This window comes from Nyctereutes procyonoides, unplaced genomic scaffold (genome assembly GCF_905146905.1).
Source record: "Nyctereutes procyonoides isolate TBG_1078 unplaced genomic scaffold, NYPRO_anot_genome, whole genome shotgun sequence".
Lineage (NCBI taxonomy): Eukaryota > Metazoa > Chordata > Mammalia > Carnivora > Canidae > Nyctereutes > Nyctereutes procyonoides.
The window spans coordinates 6222760-6244306 of NW_026575021.1; the positions used below are offsets into that span (position 1 = coordinate 6222760).

A 21547-nucleotide genomic window follows, 5' to 3' on the forward strand; every position below is an offset into this window, starting at 1 on the left:
ATAGTTCCCAGGTATGACTCAACAACAAAGGGGGGGGCGGTGGATTTCATGGCCTAAGAGACACCATGTACTGTATGTAATCCACCCCTTTCAGGAATCACAAGGCACATAAATCCATGATGGTGTTGCAATAGGTCCCATCACAGAGGAATGCAATACACATTATCATAGAGCACAGAGAGTGTTCTGACACATTAATGGGAGAGAGTCTCTCCCACACATGCAGGTAAGTGTTTCAAAGGATGATGAAAGAACTGACAACTCTCCTCCCACAGAGAGAAACTGCAGAACTTTACCATTAAGTCTGGGAGTCCTTCTGGGATAGCAAAGGAAACTGCTCTTCAGAAATACTCTGATTTCTTATTTTGGTAAGCATAGCACTTACACATGCTGGGCACTGCTCTAAGTGCCTTCACATATACTAACTCATTGAGTCTACAACTGTTTGAAGAGTTTATTTATTCCCCTTGAAAAAAGAAGAAAGAACTCTTTCCCAAAGAATAAAGAAAGCGTTTCCTTCCCTGATAAGAAAGATGTAGATGGAAAAAGTCCTTGAAAAAGGAATGTTGCCTTCCTAGTGTAAATGTTACTGGCTTAATTTATGTATTCACTGGTAAAGGAACCAGCATACAACTCACACTGGTGGAATATTGAAAGAAAAAGTGACAACTTTTTGAAAGAAAAAATATTGAAAGAAAAAGTATACAACTCACACTGGTGGAATATTGAAAGAAAAAATCATGTAAAGACAAACTTGGTCCCACTGATTTTTGGGACCTAGGCCTCTACTATCTACTGCTCATGCCCTTCAGGTTTTGCAAGTGGTCCCAACACCCAGGAAAGGGAAGGAAAGGAAGCAGGATTGAACAAAGGGAGATGTTGAGTTGTGATGTAGACTCAGCAAAAGGCTTCAAACCAATCCCACAGGAGATGTAGATATGAAATAGTTCGCAGAGTTGCCCCAAATTGGAGTGGGGGGTTGGGCCTTTACTTGGGTCGCATTCAATGACTTTTGATTAGCCATTGAATGTGGGTTATCCTTTAAAGAAGCTGATTTTGGGAAAGGCAGTTTTTATCATCAAAGGCAGTCCCCAGAGAGGGCTGACACTTGAGCGCTGTCTTCTTGCCACATTTCCAGGAGCTGGGAGAAAAAGTCCTTCATTCCAGGCGAGGACCCAAGGTGATACATTTCCAGGCAGAAAGTTTTGTGGTTTTTTTGTTTTTTTTCCAGATAGGAAGTTTTAATGCACGGACTGTGGAGAGGTGAACTCCATAATCCAGGAGTGATGCTTTGCCCGCCTCTTATTCATAGATCCAGTCAAAAGCACAAGACTTGCAGTCAACCAATTCTTTAGACTTAAACCATAGGCTGATTTTTTCTCTCAGCACTTTTTACTGAATCACTGCCCTTATTAATGTTCCCGCTAACGTGAATGCAGAAGTCCCCATGAATGGTGCATGGGTTAGAATCTGCTGGATTCATCTCCCCAAGCATCACTTACCCCATTTCTATCACGTTTAGCCCTCTCAGACCATGGTCACCACCAGTCCTGAGTTCATGTACTTCACCAGCCCTGGGAAGAATGGACACAGTCTTTCAGGCCATTGTAGTGCTGCTTCAAGAGTTCCTCAGAGACCTGAAGGAGCTTCATGGCCACAAAGTAGAGTATCTTCTGCTTGAAAGCTTGACAATCTCACCCTCCAAACCATGCTGCATGCACACTGGCTTGATGGCAATGAAGGTGTGCTCCACGTCAGCTATGGTGAAGCAGGCAGGGATGGAACTGGCTCAAGAGAAGGCAAAAGTATTTAATTTTGATGAAGTCCAATGGATTTATCTTTTTATTTTGTCATTTGTGACATATATATATATATACATATACATGTATATACACACATACACACACATATATATATATATGAAATCATTGCCAAACCCAAGGGGTGTGTGTGTGTGTGTGTGTGTGTGTGTGTGTATATATATATATATATATATATATATATATATATATATATATAATCATTACCAAATCCAAGGTTGTGAAGCTACACACCAGTTTTCTTCTAAAATTTTTATAATTTTGACTCATACATTTAGGTCTTTGATCAACTTTGAATTAATATTTGTACGTGGTATGATATTGAAGTTCAACTTAATTCTTTAGTATGTGAATATCCATTTGTCCCAGCATGATCTGGTGAATTTTATTATCATTGAATTGTCTTGGCACTCTTGTTGAAAATCAATTGACCATAAATGTAAGCATTTTTTGTTGGACTCTTAATTCAGTTTCATCAATCTATATATCAATTCTTATGTACTGTATATATTACTGAAGCTTTGTAGTAGGGTTTTTCTTAAGTTTCATTTAAAAATTTTTTATTTATTTATTCATGAGACAGAGACAGAGAGAGAGAGAGAGAGGCAGAGACACAGGAAGAGGGAGAAGCAGGCTCCATGCAGGGAGCCTGACGTGGGACTCAATCCCAGGTCGCCAGGATCAGGCCCTGGGCTGAAGGCAGCACTAAACTGCTGAGCCTCCTGAGCTGCCCTTTTTTTAATTTTTAAATTCAAATTCCAGTTAGTTAACATACCGTGTAATGTTAGTTTCAGGTGTACCATACAGTGATTCAGCACTTCCATACGATACCTAGTGCTCATCACAACCAATGTACTCCTTAATCCCCATCACTTTTTAAACTCATCTCCCTGCCCACCTTCCCTCTAGTAACCATTGGTTTGTTCTCTATTGTTCTTGGTTTGCCTCTCTCTTTTCTTCCCCCTTTGCTCATTTGTTTTGTTTCTTAAATTCCACATATGAATGAAATCATATGGCATTTTACTTTCTCTGACTGACTTATTTCACTTAGCATAATACTCTCTAGCTAGCTCTCCACGTTGTTGCAAACGGCAAGTTTTCATTCTTTTTTATGGCTGAGTAATATTCTAGTGGTGTGTGTGTGTGTGTGTGTGTATGTGTGTTTGTGTGTCTGTGTACCACATATTCTTTATCCATCCTTTAGTCAGTGGACACTTGAGCTGTCTCTGTAATTTGGCTATTGTAGATAATGCTGATATAAACACCGGGATGCATATATTCCTTTGAGTTAGTATATTTTGTTTTCTTTGGGTAAATACCTAGTAATGCAATTGCTGGATCTTAGGGTAGTTCTATTTTTAACTTTTTGAGGAACCTCCATACTGTTTTCCAGTTTGCATTCCCACCAACAGTGCAAGAGGGCTCCCCCTCTTCCACATCCTCACTGACACCTGTTTCTTATGTTGTTGATTTTAGCCATTCTGACAGGTGTGAGGTGATATCTCCTTGTAGTTTTGATTTGTATTTCCCTGATGATCAGTGATGTTGAGCATCTTTTTATGTGTCTGTTTGCCCTTTGTGTATCCTTGGAAAAATGTCTCTCCGTGCCTTCTGCCCATTTTTTTAACTGGATTATTCATTTTGGGGACATTGTTTTATAAGTTCTTTGTATATTTTGGATGTTAACTCTTTATCAGACATGTCAATTGCAAATATCTTCTCCCATTCCCTACATTGCCTTTTAGTTTTGTTGATTGTTCCTTTGCTGTGCAGAAATTTTTTATTTTGGGACACCTGGGTGGCTCAGTGGTTGAGCATCTGCCTTTGGCTCAACGTGTGATCCCAGGATCCTGGGATCGATTCCTGCATCAGGCTTTCCATGAGGAGCCTACTTCTCTCTCTGCCTATGTCTCTGCCTCTCTTTCTGTGTCTCTCATGAATAAATAAATACAATCTTAAAAGAGAAGAAACTTTTATATTGAGGAAGTCTCAATAGTTTATTTTTGGTTTTGTTTCCCTTGCTTGAGACATATTAGAAAGTGTAGTAAGTTTTTAAATCAGTGAGTCTTCTAACTTTGTTCTTTTTCAAGATTGTTTTGGCTTTGAGTCCCTTGAATTTCCAAATCCATTTAGGATCAGCTTACCAATTTCTGCAAGAAGGGAGCCAGGATTCTGATAGGGAATATGTGAAATCTGTAGATCAATTTGGGGAGTATTGCCATCTTAACAATAGTAAGTGTTCTGATCTATAACCACAGATGACTTCCCATTTATTTGAAACTTTAATTTCAACAATATTTTACAAGTTTTCAGCACACAAGTCTTGTACCTCTTTTGTAAAAATTTATTCCTAGATATTTTATCCTTTTTAGTGTTATTATAAATGAAGTTATTTTCTTAACTTCATTTTTGGATTGTTCATGCAGGTGTATAGAAATACAATTGATTTTTGTATCTGTATCCTGTAACCTTATTGAACTTGCTTATTCAAATAGTTTTTTGTGCATATTTCTTAGTATTTTCTTGACAAGATCATATCAACTTTTTTTTAAAAAGATTTTATTTATTTATTCGAGAGAGAGAGAGAGAGAGAGAGAGGCAGTGACACAGGCAGAGGGAGAAGCAGGCTCCATGAAGGAAGACTCCAGGATCCTGAGACTCCAGGGTCACATCCGGAGCCAAAGGCAGATGCTGAACAGCTGAGCCACCCCATCATGTCAACTTTGAATAGAGATAATTGTGCTTCTTTCTTTTTTAGTCAAGGTGATTTTATTTCTTTTTCCTGTCTAATTTTCCAGGCTAGAACCTTCAGCACAATGTTGAGTAGAGGTAGTAAGAGCAGACATCCTTGTCTTATTCCTGATCTTAGAGAGATAGCATTTAACATTTTTCATTGTTAAATATAATGTTAGCTATGGGTTGTTTTGTAATACTCTTGCATTAATTTGTTTTTGTCTTTAAAAAACTTTATTTATTTAAGTAATTTCTATAGCCAACATGAGGCTCAAATGCATGACTCCAAGATCAAGAGTCACATGCTCTTCCAACTGAGCCAGCCAAGTGCCCCTATCTTGCTTTTGACTCTAGGATACAGAACATCTGACTTAAACTGACTAAATAAGAGATTCACTGTATCACTGGTGGGTAAGTCTAGAGTAAGGATGGGCTCCAGTAACAGTGGGGATCAATTTCTTGATGATGTCCTCTAGAATTTAGGTTCTTTTCCACTCCTTCACTCTGCTGTCCTCAGCTTCATCCTACTGTTGATTTTCCTTAGGGTTGTAAATTACCTGCCAGGATCATCAGAGCTACACGGCAGTGCTTCCTTATTGAGGCTCACCTGGCTTTTCTTACAGAGAGGTGTGAGGGAGACACAGGGAAAAAGAGAGAGAAAATGTTCCTCCCAACCACAGACTCCTCATACTCTGTTTATTTATTCATATATTAAAATTTTTACTTATTTATTCATCAGAGACACAGAGAGAGAGTCAGAGACACAGGCAGAAGGAGAAGCAGGCTCCCCATGGGTAGCTCGATATGAGATTCGATCCCAGGACCCCAGGACCATGACCTGAGCCGAAGGCAGACACTCAACCACTATGCCACCCACGTGTCCCTACTCTACTGTTTAATTGGGCCAAATACCCATTTAGATTGCACACCCACCTCTGGATCAATTATAATCATCAGGAGAAACGAGATGTCTCTGATTTCCCCAGTCATCACTCCTCAGTATATTACAGAACAGGAAATAAGGTAGGGAGATGGAGGAGGACTATAAATACTACCTTTTCTCCTATTAAAATCCTATCAAGTTGTTGTGGAATGGTTCTGCATTTTGATTGTGGTGGTGGTTACACAGATCTATACATGTGATAAAATTGCATAGAACCACACACACACACACACACACACACACACACACACACAAGAACGCATGTGTAACTGATAAAATCTAAATGAGCTTTGTGGCTTGTACAAATATAAATTTCATGGTTTTGACATTATAGTTATGCAAGATGTCAGCATTGTGGGAGAAAGAGGGAAGGGTGCATGGGAATTTCCCATACAATTTTTTTGTGATTTCCTGTGAATCCATAACTATTTTTAAAAATTATATCCAGTGGATTACATATTGGAGTTTTAGGCAGTGGTCAGCAGTATGGAAGGGAGATCCATGGCAGATCTAGGAGTAGAAGGAAAGACTTAAAGGATACCTGGGTGGCTCAGCGGTTGAGCACCTGCCTTCAGCCCAGGGTGTGATCCTGGAGTCCCGGGATCGAGTCCCAATGTGGGAGGAGTCCCACGCAGGGAGCGTGGAGCCTGCTTCTCCCTCTGCCTATGTCTCTACCTCTCTTTCTCTGTGTCTCTCATGAACAAATAAATAAAATATTTTTAAAAAAAGAAGGAAAGACTTATTTATATACAGTATCAGTATCAGGTAACTTATCTCATATGACCCTATTAAAAATATTTGAGGTATAAGCTACATACAGTAAAGCGCAAAAACTTAGTGTAGCTTGAATTTACACACACAAACACACACACACACACACACACACATGCGCGCGCGTGCTCTTTACCAGCTGGAGTTAATCACTATTCTCATTGCTATTGTAAAGATTAATTTTGCTAAATGGCCCATTTTTATTTATATTCATTAGCACTCTCAGTGCTAGTCTAGGAAAGAAAAAGAAAACAAGTCTTTTGATATTATTGCTTATAGAACTCTGATTAAAAAGAAAGCAAGCAAGAAAGAAAACAACCTAGATAGTGGCACTTTTTTCAAAGGAGATTAGAATCTCCTTGCCGCCTGCTCTGGAAGACCTACCTTCATCCAGGTTGAGCTAACGCTGGTGAAGCAGCTCTGATGACCCAGATCCTGCACACTAGGCTTGCATCTGCTGTCTTGATTCAATGCTTTTCAGTGCCAGCCGGTGCCCACAATCCCTTGCCACGTCAAACTTACCACTCAACTTTTTTTTTTTTAATGCACCCCATATAAAAAGTTGATTGTATAGATTCCTCAACCAGCAGAAGAGGTAGTATGTAAGAGTGTCGAGCACATTCATTCCAAGAGACAGTAGGTATGAGACACCAAGTTAAAGATGTAGGTGGAGGCAGATGGTACCTCTGGTCTTTTGTCATCTGTCATCTTTTCAACTGCAGAGGTACAGAGCAGCACCTTGTCTGGGGCCTGAAATCTCTGCTCTTCTCTGTTTTAAAACAGGGCAGAAAGCTTAATGGTAACAAAGTTGCTCAAGCTTTTATTTCTGCTGAGTAGGGGCTTTCCTCTCTCAGTTCATGTGATTGGATTACCTTAGGGAAAGAGGTCAAACTTCTCATTCTTGAACAAGTATTTTAAATCCAAAGAGGCAGAGATGCTAATGGGAATTGCCCATTTTTAAAAACTTCCTGCAGCTCGCTCATTCACAGGTGCACTTGACTATGCCAGGACCCACGGCCAGGAAAAACCAGGCAGGGCTGCTATATTTTCCAAGTGGAAAGACAACTGCCAGGGTCAAGGGTCCCGAGGACTGGACTGTGCACCACCTTTGCTGGGTGATAGGCACCTGTACTCAGATCAGTCAGGGTCCTGCAACAGATGCCACTTCAGCAAAGAACAATGGAGCCTGGTTTAATAAAAGGCTTTTACAAAGGTGTGGGTAGGGTTAAGGGAAACCAACAAGGGATGCGAGGACCAGTCCCACCACCAATCACCCCCAGCCCTAGAACTTCACCTTTAGGTCTAAAGAGACTGTGGAAGGAAGTGGTTACAAAGTTTAGACAGAGTTGCTAGGAAGAGGAACTGACCAGCCTGGGCCTTTAGTGGAGGAACACTGCCCATCTGAAGCCCAGCAGGAGGGCAGCCAGGGGCCTGATACCTTAATCTCTCTCTTCTCCCACTTCCAGTCTTCTGCTGTGGCCTCCCATTTTCCTAACCCAACTCACAGTCCTGGGACCAGAGATCCTTGTTGATACCTTTCATAAAGATCATCCCACTAAAGCACAGAGTGGGATTGAAAGTCCATCTGGTGGGATAGAGTAGAACATACCCAGCACACCACTCTTTTATTCATCATTGTATAGTTGCTACTCCAAGGGAGCACTATCTCCCCAGGGAGGGGGGACTTCCTACCCACTGGGGAAAAGGAAAAAAGAAGAAAGTAAATTTGTCAGTGGTACTCCCTGAGAATGTTAATTCAGGCTCACACATAGGGTCAGAGTGGATTTAACCTCCCATTTTCTTTCTGCTGCTGTACTCTCTGGGTCCCTGCACCACTCACAGTATCCCCATGTAGGTTTTTGTCCATTTGTTTGCTTGTTTGTTTTAAAGACTTTATTTATTTATTTATTTAGCAGAGAGAGAGAGAGAGAGAGAGAGAGAGAGTGTGCAAGAGGCACACACACACAAGCAGGGGGAGCAGCAGAGGGAGAGGGAGAAGCTGATTTCCTGCTGAGCAGGGAGTCTAATGTGGGGCTCAACCCCAGGGCCCCAGGATCATGGCCTGAGCCCAAGGCAGACACTTAACCAACTGAGCCACCTAGGTGCCCCTCACATGTAGATTTGATGAAAACAATTTAACTCTATTTCTGGTGGTTATTAGGATGCCACTGATCATCATCACCGTCATCCAGCCCATATGTCTCTTTGTGAGGGATCATGAATGTTATTTGAAGTCCATCGCAGAGAGGCTCTCAAATTAATCCAAACAACCCAATATCCAGAGACATATCGTAATGAAAACCTGTAGACAGTCACTGAATACACCAGCAGTCATTAAGGTGTTTCTATGGAGGTAGTTTTTAGTAAAGTGGTGAGTGAGGAGGGCACTGTGGGGGCTGTTACTTACAAATTTCTCTCCATCTCTCACCCAGAGAAGTAGCCTTACCTCCACTTGATGCAACTGCAGCTGTAGGTGCTTAAAACCTCAGAGAAAACAGAGGCAGGGACAGATCCTACCTATCTGTAAAAAAATGATAATTTGTTCACCATGGATTTTTTTGCATTTATTGATTTGGTAAAATATTTCATTATTATCCATCTTGATTGCTGAGTGTCTGGGCATCCTCTTACTTATCTCACCTTAGTCCAAGCGCTGGAGGGACAGCATTTTATAAAACTTTCTGGGGAAGATCCTTCAGTGACCTTGCCTATTGCATTGTGAATGGCAATCACTTTAGAACATTTTCCCCTCACTTTTCAGGAACATAGGTAGTATACAACAAAAGATCAACTCCTCTATTTTCTTTCTTGGTGTTTTAAAGCTCCTAGAGGCAATCTAACACCTCCAATGCCTCAGGGTCCCGTCTCCAACTCCAGGCTTGTCCCCCAGCTCCAAAACTCCCTTTCAGCCAATGGACAGTCTTTATTCTGAAGAGAACTCTGTTTAACCCTGAGAGGGAATTAAATTCAAGTTATAAAAAAACAAAACTTAAGTCTCTCTACTTTAGTTTCCTCCTGGCCTCTGGTATTTACTCATAGTGCTTTTTTAACAAACTGGTCTGACAGAAACTGATACTGCAGGAACCAGGAGCCCAAAACAAACAACTATATGTATATATATAATTTTTTTAAAAGCATTTGGGTGCAGCCCATGGGTTGCTGAACAGGCTCCCAGCAAGTTAAACCCAGTTCTTTGCAGTAAGCCCACCTACCACTTTATCTTATCACACAACATCAAATCCTAGCTATCACAGAACATCAAACCCTAGCAGTGAGACCCTGACCCTCCAGCCCAGGCTTTCCACTGTAATGCTCTCTCCTACTTCAGTGCCAAACCAAGGATCCAGGGATGCCAGCCTTCACTCTGTGCTCTGCCTTTGGAGGTCTGAACTGGGGCTTTCCACGGACACACTGAAGGAGAATGGTTAGGGTGGCAGGACATTCTCCATCTACTTGAGTGTTTGGAGTGTTACATTGGGTTCTATCAAGTAGCAGATTAGTAAGGCAGGTCTGCAGGGAAAAAGACAATAACATAATTTGCACTCACTTTCTTTAAAACAAAACAAAATGAAATGAAACAAAACAAAGCTCAGGTTCTGCTTAGCGATCTCAGGACTTGCCCGAAGATAGTCCCCTAGGTGTTTTAACAATGTTTAAGCCCCATCCAGCCCTACCTACATCCCTACCCATAGCTCTTAAATAGTTTGATGTGCTGGTGCTGCCTGTAAGGTCTTGATACAAGGAACCCTGCTGGACTATGTCTTAGTATGTACCTGTGGTACCCCAAACTGCCAGGGTTCTACCTCTGGTCTAGTATGTGTTCCAGGTCTTTGTTCATTCACCTCCTACAGATCCCAAATATGTTTGAGACACATCAGGCATGACCTTTGAAACTGGCCCCAGGCTGGGCCTGGCACATATCATGTAGACCCAGAACGACCTGAAGGCTTAAGCTGCGTGGGATTGGCTGGTGAAGTCTTGATAAGCACTAAACTGGCTATTCCTCATGAGGCAGAGCTTACTGTTCCACAAGAGGCAGGAGTTGGGTCACCTGGAATGGGTCGACTTGTCAGATTAACGGCCTCAACTAGAGGTTGCAGGAGTCTCTTCTCTACTTCCTCCAAGTCAGCCACAGGTTCTGTGTACTGGTATTGTGTACAAAGGTGTTCACATAGTAAGGTCACTGGATGTTCTTGCCCCTTCCTGGTAATGCAGAATCCCAGCTCCCTGCAAAGTCCTCTATGCTTGTCATCTTAAAAAATTCTGGTCAATCAGAGGGAGTTTCTCTTGGGTCCTTACGATTAAGTCAGTTCAATTACAGTGTTGTATCTCTGAACTCTGCTCCCAGTGTCTTTTTTTTTAATAATAAATTTATTTTTTATTGGTGTTCAATTTGCCAACATATAGAATAACACCCAGTGCTCATCCCGTCAAGTGCCCCCCTCAGTGCTCGCCACCCAGTCACCCCCACCCCCCGCCCTCCTCCCATTCCACCACCCCTAGTTCGTTTCCCAGAGTTAGGAGTCTTCCATGCTCTGTCTCCCTCTCTGACATTTCCCACCCATTTCTTCTCCCTTCCCCTCTATTCCCTTTCACTATTATTTATATTCCCCAAATGAATGAGACCATATAATGTTTGTCCTTCCCCAAATGACTCATTTCACTCAGCATAATACCCTCCAGGTCCATCCACGTTGAAGCAAATGGTGGGTATTTGTCGTTTCTAATGGCTGAGTAATATTCCATTGTATACATAAACCACATCTTCTTTATCCATTCATCTTTCTTTTTTTTTTATAAATTAATTTTTATTGGTGTTCAATTTACCAACATACAGAATAACACCCAGTGCTCATCCCGTCAAGTGTCCCCCTCCGTGCCCGTCACCCATTCACCCCCACCCCCTGCCCTCCTCCCCTTCCACCACCCCTAGTTCATTTCCCAGAGTTAGAAGTCTTTATGTTCTGTGTCCCTTTCTGATATCTCCCACACATTTCTTCTCCCTTCCCTTATATTCCCCTTCACTATTATTCATATTCCCCAAATGAGTGAGAACATACACTGTTTGTCCTTCTCCGATTGACTTACTTCACTCAGCATAATACCCTCCAGTTCCATCCACGTTGAAGCAAATGGTGGGTATTTGTTGTTTCTAATGGCTGAGTAATATTCCATTGTATACATAAACCACATCTTCTTTATCCATTCATCTTTCGATGGTCACCGAGGCTCCTTCCACAGTTTGGCTATTGTGGACATTGCTGCTAGAAACATTGGGGTGCAGGTGTCCCGGCGTTTCATTGCATCTGTATCTTTGGGGTAAATCCCCAGCAGTGCAATTGCTGGGTCATAGGGCAGGTCTATTTTTAATTCTTTGAGGAACCTCCACACAGTTTTCCAGAGTGGCTGCACCAGTTCACATTCCCACCAACAGTGTAAGAGGGTTCCCTTTTCTCTGCATCCTCTCCAACATTTGTGGTTTCCTGCCTTGTTAATTTCTCCCAGTGTCTTATACTATCACCCTGTGCTACTGAAATTCAGGGCAAAGCAGGGGAGAGCACCCTGTCCCCCTGCTTTAGATTTTACTTCATTATTAGCATGTGACAGTAGTGTGGTAGGCCAAAAAAAATGGCCCTGTGGATGGAATGGAATCTGTGTTACCTTATTGAGAAAAAAAGTTTTTATTAGTTATTATTATTTTTAAAGATTTTATTTTTTAAAAGTAATCTCTACACCCAACATGGGACTTGAATTCACGACCCTGAAATCAAGAGCCACATGCTCTTCCACCTGAGTCATCTATGCACTCCAAGAAAAAATGTTTTTGTAGGTATGACTAAGTAAAAATTTTTGAGAGGAAGTACTTATCCTGTACTATCCTAGTGAGCCCTAAATACAATCATTTGTATCCTTAAAAGACAGACATACAGAGAAGATGCAGACATACACATAAGAAAGTGACATGAAGAGGGACGCCTGGGTGGCTCAGCAGTTGAGTGTCTGCCTTTGGCTTGGGGCATGATCCTGGGGTCCTGGGATCGAGTCCTGCATTGGGCTTCCTGGATGGAGCCTGCTTCTCCCTCTGCCTGTGTCTCTGCCTCTCTCTCTCTGTGTCTCTCATGAATAAATAAATAAAATCTTAAAAAAAAAAAGAAAGTGACATGAAAGCAGAAAGACTTGGAATGATGTGGCCACAAGCCCAGAAATGCTAGGGCAGCCATCAGAAGATGGAGGAGGCAGGGATGAATGGTCTCCTAGGCCCCTGGAGGGAGTGCTGTCCTGATGAGATCTTGATTTCAGACTGCTGGCCTTCAGAACTGCGAAGAACAGAACTATAACTTCTGTTATATCAAGACACCCAGTTTGTGGTAATTTTTGTAGCAGTCTCAGGAAACAAATACAGTGTTGCTTAGATTCTTCTACCATCCCATAGAGATATTTTTGCTTTGTTTCACTTTTTAAATTGGGTGAGTGTTCTATAACTGAAAGCTCTTTTGGTTATTCCCCCCATAGGACTCTGACACGAATGTATGGGGATCCTGGGCTGAGACACTAAGCCAAGTAGCAGCCACCAAATTCTACTTGCGAGCACAAGCTTGTTCTATCGGATTCCTTCCTTTAGGAAGAGTTCTCTCCAAAGGGTTCCTCAGCCCTGCATGGAAGTCATGGAGACTTTGGATAGCTTACCCCCATCAACTCATATGACATGTGAAGATCTTGTTGATGGAAGGGTCTTGGACTTGAACTAGAAATAACACAGATACACAGACATGTGCAAACACAGTGTACAAAACTTACTGCAAGGGTTTGTAATGGATTCAAATGTACAGGGAGAGAAGGGCAAGCTTTTCTTTTTTAGAGGGCATAATGTAAAATTCCATTACAAATTGAATCCCAGTTGCCTTTCAACTTTTTGAAATAGTCAGCATTTCCTGAACCATTCCTTCTTCATTTTCAAGATGCTCAAGACTCTGCTATGAAAATCTTTCTTATGTTGACAATTGATATTGTTGTATGTTCTTCACCTGGAGAGCAAGTTACCTCAGAGTGCAGCAATTTTTAAATAAAGGTACCTCAAGTCACAGTTTATGATGACGCACTTTGGAGTGCTCTAGAAAATTCCCAAATAAAACATTGTATTTACAAAAACATAATTGTTCTGGGCAGCATGCCCAGTGTAAACTTATTCTTGAAAAAATGATTTTAAAAAACTATCAGAAGATAAGTTAACTTTTTGAATTCATTAAAATGATTCAAAAGTATGAAAGAGTATAACATGAAAATTTCCTTCCATTTCTGCCCTGCAGCCACCCAGTCTCTCTCCCCACTATACAGTTTACTTGTTCACAGGAAATAGAGAGGCAATTTTTTCTTACTGTACTTTCAGAGATGTTTTCTGCACAAATGGTAGCATCCTACATATACTTTTAAAACTTAATTGAAGTATAATATACATAAGGAAAAGTACATGAAATTGAATGACAAATCAAAAACTCCCAAGAAACTAAAAAAAAAAAAAAAAAAAAAAAAAAACCAAAAAACTCCCAAGAAACAAAGGTCCAGGGCCAGATGGTTTCACAGGTGAATTTACCAAACACTTAAAGAAGAATTAATACCATTCTTCTCAAACTATCCCAAAAAAATATAAGAGGGAGGAAAACTCACAAATTCATTCTATGAGGCTAGCATTACACTGGTAACAAACCAGATAAGGACACTACAAAAAAGAGAACTACAACCCAATATCTCTGATGAACATAGATGCAAAAATCCTCAACAAAATATTAGTACACCATATCCAACAATACATTAAAAAAATCAATCACCATAATCAAGTGGGATTTATTCACAAATCAATCAATGTGATACATCACATCAATAAGAGAAAGGGTTAAAAACTATAAGATCATGTCAGTACATGCAGGGAAAGCATTTGATAAGGTACAACATCCATTCATGATAAAAACCCTCAACAAAGTAGGTTTATTATTTTTTTATTTTTTTAAATTTTATTTATTTATGATAGGCACACAGTGAGAGAGAGAGAGAGAGAGGCAGAGACATAGGCAGAGGGAGAAGCAGGCTCCATGCACCGGGAGCCCGACGTGGGATTCGATCCCGGGTCTCCAGGATCGCGCCCTGGGCTAAAGGCAGGTGCTAAACTGCTGCGCCACCCAGGTATCCCCAACAAAGTAGGTTTAGAGGGAACATACCTCAACATAATAAAGTCCTGATATGAAAAACCCACAGCTAACATCATATTCAATGCGGGGAAAAAAGTCCTAACCAGAGCACTCAGATAACAAAAAGAAATAAAAGGCATCCAAATTGGTAAGGAAGAAGTAAACTTTCACCATTTGCAGATGGCATATAGTGTATATAGAGAACCCTAAAGACTCCACCAAAAACCCACTAGAACTGATAAGTGAATTCAGTGGGGTCACAGAGTATAAAATCAATGTACAGAAATCTGTTACAATTCTATACACTAATAATGAAATGGCAGAAAGATAAATGAAGAAAATAGTCCTATTTACAATTGCACCAAAAATAATAAAATACCTAGGAATAAACTTAACCAAGGAGGTGAAAGACTTGTAATCTGAAAACTAAAACACTGATGAAAGAAATTGAAAATGATATAAAGATTGTAGGTGTCCTTCTGTCTAAAATGAGTCTCTTGCAGACAGCAAATAGATGGGTCCTGTTTTTTTATCCAGTCTGAAACTCTGCGCCTTTTGATGGGGTCATTAAGCCCATTCACGTTCAGAGTTACTTGAACTTCTTCTTAAAGGGGAGTTTTAAGAGTCCCCCTTAAAATTTCTTGCAGAGCTGGTTTGGAGGTCACATATTCTTTCAGTTCCTGCCTGTCTTGGAAGCTCTTTATCTCTCCTTCCATTCTGAATGAGAGCCTTGCTGGATAAAGTATTCTTGGTTGCATGTTCTTCTCATTTAGGACCCTGAATATATCCTGCCAGCCCTTTCTGGCCTGCCACGTCTCTGTGGAGAGGTCTGCTGTTACCCTAATATTCCTCCCCATGAAAGTCAGGGACTTCTTGTCTCTTGCTGCTTTAAGGATCTTCTCTTTATCTTTGGAATTTGCAAGCTTCACTATTAGATGTCGAGGTGTTGAACGGTTTTTATTGATTTTAGGGGGGGATCTCTCTATTTCCTGGATCTGAATGCCTGTTTCCCTTCCCAGATTGGGAAAGTTTTCAGCTAGGATTTGTTCAAATACATATTCTGGCCCTCTGTCCCTTTCGGCGCCCTCGGGAACCCCAATTAAACGTAGGTTTTTCTTCCTTAGAGTGTCATTTATTTGCCTTAATCTGTCTTCATGGTCCCTTAATTGATTGTCTCTTTTTTCCTCAGTTTCCCTCTTTGCCATTAACTTGTCTTCTATGTCACTCACTCGTTCTTCCACCTCGTTAACCCTCGTCGTTAGGACTTCTAGTTTGGATTGCATCTCATTCAATTGATTTTTAATTTCTGCATTTACCATTCAAATGGTTCTCAAAATATACCCTAAAAACTACAGAACACTTCTGAAAGAAATTGAGGAAGACACAAAGAGATGGAAAAATATTCCATGCTCATGGATTGGCAGAATTAATATTGTGAAAATGTCAATGTTACCCAGGGCAATTTACACGTATAATGCAATCCCTATCAAAATACCATGAACTTTCTTCAGAGACTTAGAACAAATTATTTTAAGATTTGTGTGGAATCAGAAAAGACCCCAAACAGCCAGGGGAATTTTAAAAAAAGAAAACCATATCTGGGGGCATCACAATGCCAGATTTCAGGTTGTACTACAAAGCTGTGTTCATCAAGACAGTGTGGTACTGGCACAAAAACAGACACATAGACCAATGGAACAGAACAGAGAACCCAGAAGTGGACCCTGAACTTTATGCTCAACTAATATACGATAAAGGAGGAAAGACGATCCACTGGAAGAAAGACAGTCTCTTCAATAAATGGTGCTGGGAAAATTGGACATCCACATGCAGAAGAATGAAACTGGACCACTCTCTTGCACCATACACAAAGATAAACTCAAAATAGATGAAAGATCTAAATGTGAGACAAGATTCCATCAAAATCCCAGAGGAAAACTCAGGCAACACCCTTTTTGAACTTGGCCACAGTAACCGGAGAAGGACAAACAGTGTATGTTCTCATTCATTTGGGGAATATGAATAATAGCGAAAGGGAATATAAGGGAAGGGAGAAGAAATGTGTGGGAAATATCAGAAAGGGAGACAGAACATAAAGACTTCTAACTCTGGGAAATGAACTAGGGGTGGTGGAGGGGGAGGAGGGCGGGGGGTGGGGGTGAATGGGTGACGGGCACTGAGGGGGACACTTGACGGGATGAGCACTGGGTGTTATTCTGTATGTTGGTAAATTGAACACCAATAAAAATTAATTAATAAAAAAAAGACAAAAAAAAAAAAGAAAATGAAAATGATATAAAGAAATGGAAAGATATTCCATGCTCATGGATTAGAAGAAAAAATATTGTTAAGGTATCTGTACTACCCAAACTAGTCTACACATTTAATGCAATTCCTATCAAAATACCACCAACATTTTTCACAAATCTAGAACAAATAATTTTGAAACTTATATTGAATCACAAAAGACCCCGAAGAGCCAAAGCAATCTTGAAAAAGAACAAAACTGGAGGTATCCCAATCCCAGTTATCAGGACATACTACAAAGCTGTAGTAATCAAAACAGTATGGTACTGGCATAAAAATAGACATATAGATCAATCGAACAGCATAGAGCCCAGAAATAAACTATTATATGGTCAACTAATTTTCATTTTTTAATTTTTTCTTTTAGATTTTACTTATTTATTTGAGAGACAGAGAGAGTGAGCAAGAGAGAGAGAGAGAGAAGGAGCAGAGGGAGAAGCAGACTCCCCACTAAGTAGGGAGCCCAACATAGGGCTTTATCCCAGGACACCCGAGATCATGACCTGAGCCAAAGGCAGACACTTAACGACTGAGCCACCCAATTAATTTTCAACAAAGCACTCAAGAATATGCAAAGGGGAAAAGTTTCTTCAACAAATGGTATTGGGAAAACTGGACAGCTACATTCAAAAGAATGAAACTGGACTCCTTTCTCACACAATACACAAAAATAAAATAAAAATAGATTAAAGACCTAAATGTAAGCTCTGAAACCATAAAAATCCTAGAAGAGAACACAGGCTATAATTTATTTGACATCAGCTGTAACAACATTTTTCTAGATATGTCTTCTAAGGCAAGAGAAACAAAAGCAAAAATAAACTATTAGGACTACATCAAAATAAAAAGCTTCTACACAGTGAAGGAAATAATGAACAACATTAAAAGACAGTCTAAGTGGGAGAAGATACTTGCAAATGACATATTTGATAAAGGGTTAGTATCCAAAATATATAGAGAACTTATACAAAAAAACCCAAATAACACAATTAAAAATGGACAAGAAACCATGAACAGATACTTATCCAAAGAAGACATACAGGGATCCCTGGGTGGTGCAGCGGTTTGGCGCCTGCCTTTGGCCCAGGGCGCGATCCTGGAGACCCGGGATCGAATCCCACATCGGGCTCCCGGTGCATGGAGCCTGCTTCTCCCTCTGCCTGTGTCTCTGCCTCTCTCTCTCTCTCTCTGTGTGACTATCATAAATAAAATAAAAAAAATAAAAATAAAAAACAAAGAAGACATACATATGGCCAATAGACACAAGGAAAGATGCTCAACATCACTCACCACCAGGGAAATGCAAATCAAAGCTACAATGAGATATTACCTCACACCCATCAGAATGGCTAAAATAAGAAACAAAAACAAAAACAAAAAACAAAAACAAAAACAATGGGCGTTGATGAGGCTGTGGAGCAAAAGGATCCCTCATGCATTGTTGGCGGGGATGGTGGGGATGCCAACTGGTGCGCACACTGTGGGAAATAGTATGGAAGTTCCTCAGAAAATTAAAAATAGAATTACTGAATGATCCAGTAATTGCACTACCATTCATGTGGTCAAGGCCAGAGCCAATTTTAGGACAAAATCTTGAAGTTCACAAGTTGAGGGGGTTCCTGACCCTTGTTGGAGCAGGGATCAAGAAGAAAGGCACTGTGATCAAGTGGATAAAACTGACCTTGAAGCTAGGAAAATCTGAGTTTAAGTCCTGTGTCCGGCTCTTACTAGCTGTGTGACTTTGAGAAAATCAGTTAGCCTTTCAGAGCCTCAGTTACTTTTCTACAAAATGAGGCTAACATGATCACCTTTCACTGTTGTTGAAAGTATTAAATTATATACAGTAGGAACTAGATCACATACACAAATAACTTATGTAAATTCAACAACACTTGCCATATATATATATATATATATATATATATATCTTTAAAAGATTTTATTTATTTATTTGAGAGAGAGAGAGTATAAGTTGGGGAGGGGTAGAGGGACAAGCAGATTCCCCCTGAGTGAGGAGCCTAATGTGGGGCTTGATCCCAGGTCCCTGAAATCATGACCTGAGCTGAAGTCAGACGCCTAACCCACTGAGCCAATGAGGTGCCCCTATGTTTCTCTCTTTTATGTAATAAAACACCCTGAAATATTTTAATATGTAATGCTTATCACATATGTAAGATGTATGTTTCACATTGATGAAATATACATATGACTATATATAAAGTATTTTCTGAGTGACTTAAGGAATTTTCAAGATTCATTTTGATAATATGCAATCTTTGTTTGACATGCTTGTTCTGGAATCTCATCCACACATGAGATGGGGTTCATTGTCCTCAGGAGGTGCTCAACCAACTTTAGCTCCCTTTCCCCCCTTTCCCTGTGTTGGTTTCTATGTTTTAGAATTTCACAAAAGTACTTAATGTTCTCATGCTACCACACCAACTCTTATGAAAGAAAAGCTGCCTTCAACATACCTTAGCTTCTAATACCTTTATCATAAGCAGTTAGAGATAATTGGTTATGGCTTCCCAGAGTATCACTGCAGTGGAGAGCACAGGGAGCAAAGATCAACCTAAAGGGATCTGTGGGAGAATATTAGTCATGAGTGGGAGTGGTATTTTGAAGCAAAAGTGGGCAGGGAACTTCTCTGTGTCTCAAATGTCATTACAAGGCAACCACCAACTTACCCCCATAAAAGGCCAGCCCTATGACTAGAAAAGTTTTATCCTAGTGGTTCCATAATGGACCACAGTGGCTTTCTTGTTAGAAAATTTAGATACCCATGATCCTGGTTTGTTGGCTGCACCATATAGAAGTAGTATAATTTATTTATGTAATCCCCTCTTGATAGACATTTAGGTTACTTCCAGGGTTTCACTGTTACAGACACTATAGTAGTGAACATTCTAAAAGACAGTCTTCTATGTTTCTGAACTCTGAAATCATTAGGATAAATTCTTAGAAGTTGAGTTGCTGTCAAAAGGAAGGTATGTTTAAAATGTTGATGCACATTGAATTATTTTCTAAAAAATGTGTAGCAATTTATACATTTAGGAAGAGTGCATTTTTCTTACACGCTTGCCAAACACTGCTCATTGACAGCTTCTTCCTCTACGTACTCCCCCTTTATTGGTAGAGCTTATAAAGTATGAGAGTTAAGAGCATAGACCATGACATCAGAGTACCTAAATTAAAATCACAGTCTGCCACTTTTGACCTTGAGCAAATGACTTAATTTTTCTGTGCTTAATTAAGTTCCATCATCTTTTTTTTTAAGATTTTATTTTTATTTATTCATGAGAAGCACGGAGAGAGAGGCAGAGACATAAGCAGAAGGAGAAGTAGGCTCCCCACAGGAAGCCTGACGAGGGACTCAATCCCTGGACCAGATCACGCCCTGAGCTGAAGGCAGACACTTAACCACTGAGCCACTCAGGTGTCCCATAATGATTGATTTTAAAACCAGATATCTGGTCTCAGATCATGATAAATTCTCTAGATTATTTAAAGTTTACCAAAAGTCATGTTTTATTTCAACCCTTCTGAAATCTTTAGGTAAATGAATTCTTCCTGTAGCAGTAGAAATGTATATATTACACAATGTAGTCTTTAGGAGAGCCAAGCTCTGCCATCTTTCATCTTTCTCCTCTATGCTGCCCTCCAGAGAAAAATTTGCAAAGATTATTCAAATTCTAAGATTGTTATTGGGTCAAATCTACTAGTGATCAGTGTGTATTAAAATGTCATTCATTTAGGGTGTGGGAGGATTGGAGCTCTTCACTCTCTTCTCTCTCCATGCTGCAGAGTTGGAGGGTGTCAGGGCTCACTTACTCACACACCTCACCTATGTTATAGAAGTGGACACAGAGCTTGCTTCTCCCAGTGCTACCCAGGGTCCAGATACCTCTCTTCTTTTTTTTCCCTTCGGCTGCTGATGGGCCAGAGGCTGCTGCCTTTCCTGCGATTTTTTTCAAGGATACACAGGGCTCACTGCCCCAGTAGCAGTCTAGGCCAGCTCAGCACTTGAACAAATGAGCACTCTCTATCTTGCTGCTTGTGTGCTTCTTTTCTTTATGTCTTGCTGGGTGTGTCAGGTTGAGTTTTGGTCTGAAGTGTCTTAGTCCTAATCAGATTGGCAAAAAAAGATTGATCCACTCAGTTCTGTTCAACTCACTCACTGGGTTCCAGGCCCAAACTTGGCCAGCAGCAAAGGTGCACCAGCTACTCCTGGGAGTAAGGCATCAGTGTGACGTCCAGATTCTACTTGCTGGATAGGACAGGGCCTTGCTTTAGATGTGGCTGAAGAGTAGCTGAGCTTGCAGCTGAGGAGATTGACGAACATAGGCGCACTTGGATTTTGAAAGGATGCTTAGCCCAGGGCTGGGGCATAGTCAGAAGGCTCAATAAATTTTGATTGAGGTGATGATTGAGGTCGTAAAGACAAAAGAAATACATGGGAAAATTTTTTTTCACAATGTAAGAGCATATGTCATCAAATACAATGTAGTGAGGCATGGCCAAAATTATGTAGGAGATTGTATTAGTTAGAATAAAAGTGGTGCTACTACAACAAAAAGCCCCACAAATTCAACTGGAAGAAGATAGAAGGTTTTTTATCTCCTGGGTAGAATAATCCATTTAGTCTAGCCTAGCAAGACAGATCTACTCTGTAAGGCCACTCAGAATCAAGCACGTCTTCCACCATTGCTTAGTGCTGTAGTTCCCAAACCACGCACCAAATGGTCCCAGAGAGCTTCAGTGAACCTACAGAAGAACCACAGGACATGTTC

General features: G+C 40.5%; 1 pseudogene; it reads right to left on the reverse strand.

Annotated features, from left to right (window-relative positions):
- Nucleotides 1-440: 440 nt before the first annotated feature.
- On the reverse strand, nt 441-21099 carry LOC129519370 (nucleoside diphosphate kinase B-like; annotated as a pseudogene).
- Between the last annotated feature and the right edge of the window lie 448 nt (nt 21100-21547).